The 6,630-nt window shown below is 25.1% G+C and overlaps 1 protein-coding gene across 1 annotated transcript in view; it reads right to left on the reverse strand.

The window, feature by feature from the left end:
• The window catches only part of LOC108562605 (inactive dipeptidyl peptidase 10), a 74,088-nt gene that overhangs the window by 66,311 nt on the left and 1,147 nt on the right, over window positions 1-6,630 (reverse strand). The gene's annotated exons all lie outside the window — the stretch shown is intronic.

Below are 6,630 nucleotides of genomic sequence, written 5' to 3' on the forward strand. Positions count from 1 at the left end.
ACATAAATAGCGCGGAATGCTGCAGAACAAAAGTATCGATTCAGTATAGTATTTCTAGCTTCTGTTCATATCCTCTTCACTGTGTTATTTCGTAGTTGATTTGTATTGCAAAATCCATAAATAACGCAACTTTATAAATACATACAACGATTACTAAAATTTATTTATATAATATAATGAAATAATGTAAACCTGCGGGATTAGAAATTACAGTTATTTACAGCTTTCATTTGGAAATACGAAATTACCTTATTTCCATGTAGACGAATTGCAAAGTTGAGCGTAAGTTTGCAGGTGGAAATATTTAACGTGGAATTAAATGCTCGAGGGTATCTCATATATACATACATATAATTTAAAAGCGGGGGTTTCGGTAAAAAGTGCGGTTAATTAGTGAACCGTCAGCATTATTCATATAATTTATGCACTCCTTTTTATTCCATGCACTCCAGAAAATTCGCTCACTTTAGATGAAATTAATTTCCATCGTATTATAAAATTACGTCTACAATATTTTCATTTTGTTCTTATATCTCATTATTCATATCGAATGATCAATGAAAATGTGCAATACATCAAGATTGTTTGTTCCCGAAAATCGGAAAATTTAAAATGTTTGTTCGAGAATCCTATTAAATGAAAAAATATATATTAAGGAGGAAAATTGGAAAAATATGAATAAATGTCCATTATTTCCATTCATAGAAAATAGGCGACAATTTTAAAATGTCATTTCGTTTTTTTGGGACACCCTTTACATATCTGTATATCATAACAATAGGTCTATATCGCAAGCCCAACAACCGAAATCCCGACTATATCAAAATCTCGAAAACCATAATCCCGAAAACCATAATTTTTCTTACAAAATAACTTTTATTATTAATAACAATAAATTATTATAAATTTATTTGATTTTCTTGAATAATAAAACTTAACATTATGAAATAATCTTGGGAGTCAGGATTATGGTTGTCGGGATTTTGATATAGTCGGGATTTCGAACGTCGGGAATTTGATTGACGGTATTTCGGTTGTCGGGCTTGCGATTGCCACAGCATAACGATAGCTTAATTGTTAATTATTTAATTCCTTAATTGATGTAATCAACGTTTCTAATAATTAACTCATTTAACTCAGAAATTGTAAACATAAATGATCAATTTTGTTTTTGTATATTTCTAAAACTAAATGTTTTAGGAAATGCACGAATCTATCCTATCTTTACAGCTTCTCACATGAATTTTCTCCACAATAATCATTTTCTTCATATGAATTGCTGAGGTATTGTTTTATTTCATAATACACATTATTTTTATCCAATTCATTTGAAATAATTACATTAAATGTACTTGAAATACTTTTTGGTATTTATAAGAATTGTGTTTTTTTCATGTAGAAATTGTAACTACTAAAAATAAGTAAATAAAAGTTTAAATTTAGAAGTTTATAATACAATTTATAACATCATTAAAAATAATAATTGTGGAAAGTCGTCATAAATCTTATAGTAATGTTCTATGCGGGGGAAAAGGTAGCAATGAAAAAAGTAATGATTTAATATTGAAGCTAAAAAAAAGTTGTAATGCTTGAAAGGACATAGAAAGAAAGAAAAGTCATGATTTACAACAATTTATAGGAAGTAAAAGTCGTTTCCTTTTAAACATAATAAAAAAAAACTATTTTGGCAACGCAATATAAAGCTTAGTATTTTTTTTTAAATAAACGTTGTAATTTATTTTATTCTACAATTTTTAGACTCAATTTAGTCTTATTTTTTTGGAATTATCAATTTAATAAAAACTCTACTTTATTTATGAAAAAATATTCATGTAGACAATGATTACTCTTTAATTATTATTAAATTTTATGAAGACATCAAACTAATAGAATCTATCCTTGAGATGAAATAAATGTAAAAATTAGAGACAACTAATATTTTTTTTTAAAGATTTCTTTGAAATAAAGTATTGCAAATCAATATTAGTATTTATTTTGAATAACGTTTAATACTTATCAATTTCCTTTTTTTTAATATTAAGAAATTGTATAAATTCATCCAAGCTGCATGTTTTTTAACGTAAGCTGATAAACAAGTCAAAATAAAATATTATCAAACTTCTATAACTTTATACGCAATATAAAGCGTGTATCAAAATATGCTAATATTCATAATGAAAAGCATCGTCATGTCTAAGACAAAATATATGCAAATTTCATGTAATATACTAGTCTCATGAATAATTATTTTTGATACTCAAATATAAATTATCAAACTTGCAAAAAGTCCTTTTTACATTGTTAATTGATACATATTCATTAAAATAAACTAAAAATTCCGAAGCATTATAGCAGACTTTAAAACTATAATTATTAAGTTAAAAGTAAGTTCATATAAAAAATATAATTTTTAATTTATAATTTTTATTTTCACGAAAGGTAAACTTGATGGAAATTTGTACATAAATTACGTTGAAAATTCTAGACCTGTATTATTTTTTTAGTAAACTATAAGTACATACTAAATACATAAAAAATACATTAATTATAAGTTTCTATTTCAATTATACTAAAATTAACCACATAAATAATATAATTTAAAGTTCATTAAAATGTGTAGTTGAAAGTATATTAAAAACGTACAATTATTTTAAATTTATTCTTGTATAGTAAAGTTAAAGGTTTATATTAAACACATAAAAGCATGTGTAATTATACTTATTTTATCATGAAATTGATTACAATGTGTAATTGGAACGAAGATGAAAAATACTCGACCTTTAGAATAATTATTTTTGATACTCAAATATAAATTATAAAACTTGTGAAAAGTTCTTCTTACATTGTTGATTGATATTCATATTCATTAAAATAAACTAAAAGCATCCGTAATTTTAGTAGAATTTAAAACTAAACCTAAACTTATAAGTTCACATGAAAATAATTTTATTATAATTTTGATTTACACAAAAGTAGGATAAACTTGATGGACATTTGTACATAAAATACGTTGAAAATACTCGATCTATATTATTTTTTTAGTAGACTATTTACTAAGTTCATAAAAAAGTACATTAATTAATTATTTTTATATAATGATAGTAAAGTAAAATTGATTGAAATGTGCATTTTTTATACTAAACTTAAGCACATCAGTAATGTTATTTAAAGTATAGGTTGATTAAAATCAATATATATAATTGAAAATATATAGAAAAAATATAACTTTATTTTTTATTTTTGTATAGTTAAGGGTTTATATTAAACACATAAAAGCATGTGTAATTATACTTATTTGAACATGAAATTGATTACAATGTGTAATTAGAACGCAGATGAAAAACACTCGACCTTTCATAGTTTAGAAAGTACACTCGAATACATAAGAATCACTCAAGAAACCGTCGAGGTCGTGTATGTGTTTGGGTAGTTTATCAAGGGTCCTACAAAATAACAATGGTATTTTTTATATAATAGCCAAGTCGTTGACTTCCTTCCGCTTACATATAAAAAACAGAGGGTAAAGTGGAGTACGTTTAATCACATCCCCTTTGTACTTCTACCCTCAAAAGTTGCGTCCAGCTTTCTGTCTACTTCTCGTTTCAGTTCACTCCATCCAATAACGCGAACAAAGCGAATATAAAATATACACACACAATATTGAAATAAATAATGAATTGAAATGAACAATTTTCACACCTGCTGCATCTAGTTTTTATAATTGACACACGTAATTTTAGTGACTGTTTGTTTCTAGTCGAATAAACAATAATTAATTAAACGTTATGAAAATTTATGGTTTAATACTTTGTTCCTATCTCTCGTTTTACACGATACTTTCTTTACACGTTTTCGCTTTTACACGGTTAAAACATAAATTCAATTAAAAATAAATCTTGAAAATAACATATCCCTCGTTTTGCACGGTACTTATTTTTAGACGTTTTTGCTTTTTACAAAAAAATGAACTGGCTTTGATCAAAAAGAAGAATTTTTGTTGCCTTTTCATATTATGGTTTGAGTTATGTACCTTAACAAAATTGAAAAAAAATCATAATTAATAAACAACAAAATTATGCGTTTTTTTTTTTGCATACTTTCAAAAAAGTTACAATTTCGATTTTTAAGAAATTTATCTATCGTGTAAATCTGAGGATTGTGAATCAAATAATTCTCATTGTAATTTATAATAATATTTATTGTATTTGCTGTATCGATTATTCCATTTGATGACAAATAATTGTTTCATAAAATTTGGATATTTACGTCAGTTCAAATAAATTTTATCAGAGCGAACAAAACGTTACGAAAGTTTATTTGTTTCGTGTGTCTGCCTGTCACGTGTATTCGAAATGAACTTTATCGTTTTTCCATTCGATGTACGCCAATAATTTATACAAAGCTGAAGTTAATAAAATCATGTAACGTCGAAGCATCGAAATGTCTGCTTTTCAAATAAAATCAATTTTTATTATCCTTAAACAAAAATATCTATATTTTATTATTTACTAATAGCCGAATAATTAAGTCGCCCTACCCACGAGCTAGTGGGCGCAGGTTCAAATCCTGGTCAAACCAGGCCCTTTGTGAGCCCTCTCGATGATTGCAGCAATAGGGCCATGACTTTCAGCCAAATCCATGGACAAAAACAGTGTTAAGGATAGCAGCAGATTCACAGTCAAAGGAAATAGTAGAATTGTAGAGCATCAATATACTATTGAAGTTAACCTACAAGACGACAGCCAACCAACAATATTGTTTCGAATGATATTAATCGAATGATGTAACAAATTCTGCCGGAGGAATTGGGGCTGGAGTTGTGCGAGGATTTGTTGGTTTAAGAGAACGAAAATAAATATACCATTTATTTCCTAATTAAAGGCTTGTATGGAAGAATACAAAGGAATCAACTAAAACTGAATATGTTTTCTTCAGCTAACATTTTATCCTTTGTTACTTATTAACAAATTTAATATAAAATATTTAATATTATAATAATATGAGTTACATTTTTATCAAGTATTTAATTACATTTAAAATGTTCCTGAACGTTTAATCAAGAGATATTTTATTAAAAATTAATTAAATTTAGTCGAAAACATTTTAAACTTTCTAATTATTAAATATAATAAATTCTAAATAATTAAACCAAAAATTGTTATGTATAAAATAAATGTAACTTTTATTACATCATAAAGATATAAAAAAAATAAACTACAAATTATTATTATTCAATGTGTATTGATGATACTTGATGATTCGTCAATTCCTGGTAACAGTGTAAAAGAGAAGTGATCTGGTGGTAATTCAATGACAAACTTTGCTACAAGAAACTTCCATCCAATAACCGCATAATTACTCATCTTCCGCCCTGTAATTGACAAAAACGAGCTGTGTTTGATTAAAGTGGTATTGGAAGAGTCTGTAATTTCATCACGTTAAATTCATATTACCATGTTATATTAATAAGCCTTTCTGGCCGTGGAGTTTGATATACCACAGAAAAAAATCGAAGTTTTATTGTCGTATTTATAATTTACCAGTAAATAATAATAATTAATAATGAAATTAGTGTACTAAATTATTATAAAATTATTTACATGTATTTATTTGTAATAAGTAAGATATTACTTTAATTTTATTGTTTAATACTGGTACTTCTTAGCTTCAGTTTTTTCAGCAATCCTTGGAACTGGTATTGTAAATGAACTTGTTTTATTAAGTAATATCTGTAATAAATATATAAAAAAAAATATAATTTAATTGTATTTTCTTATTTCCTCTGGAATCTTGTTGTAATCTATAATGTCATGCACTATTATACTTTCATTCATCACAAAACGAAACCATTTTGTTCCGTCATAATATCTTTTTTTTTCTTCTTCTTGTGTGGTAGACATAAGTGTCAATATTTGAAATTCAATAGAGTTTTTATTGTTTTGTGCACTAATTTATTAATTGTTATTTGAAAATCGATTTGATTATGTATTAATTAAATATTATGTCTTCTTCAAAGAGAATATATTAAGCCATGATTTAGAGGAAAGTATAGATTACATATGGTTTTCATTGAATTTTTATTTTAATTAATGTTCAAAAATTAAAGATTTTTTTTTTCTTCATAATATAAATAACAATTTGAATTATAATTTTTCCTTAATTAAAATATTACATATTTGGTGGAAATATATTGAAGTTGTTTGAAGAAAAAAAACTCAAATATGTACATTTTTCAGTTTCTTTAATATTTATTTGCAGCTTCATAAAATAAAGTAAAACTCATATTAGAAATAGTAAAAACTATTGTTTTGTTTCATAATTTTTACTAAATTAAAACAAATATTTTAAGGATACTTCAATAGTGGCATCATTTGAAAGAAGTATAAAGCTACTTTTTGTTATTGATAAGTAAGATTCTTAAAAAGTCTCAGTAAACCACAAGAGAATAAAATAGACAATGAAATTAGAAAGTATTTTAAATACATTTTAATAGTTTCAATATATTATAAGTAATTATTTGTCATAATTTTGAATCTGAAAGTTACTCATAAGTTTCTTAGTCACAGTTAAGATAATGAAATTGGGAAATACTTTGAATACATTTTAATAGTTTTAATATAAGCAATTTTT

The sequence above is a fragment of the Nicrophorus vespilloides genome, unplaced genomic scaffold (assembly GCF_001412225.1).
Source record: "Nicrophorus vespilloides isolate i.1.1-1 unplaced genomic scaffold, Nicve_v1.0, whole genome shotgun sequence".
Taxonomy (NCBI): domain Eukaryota; kingdom Metazoa; phylum Arthropoda; class Insecta; order Coleoptera; family Silphidae; genus Nicrophorus; species Nicrophorus vespilloides.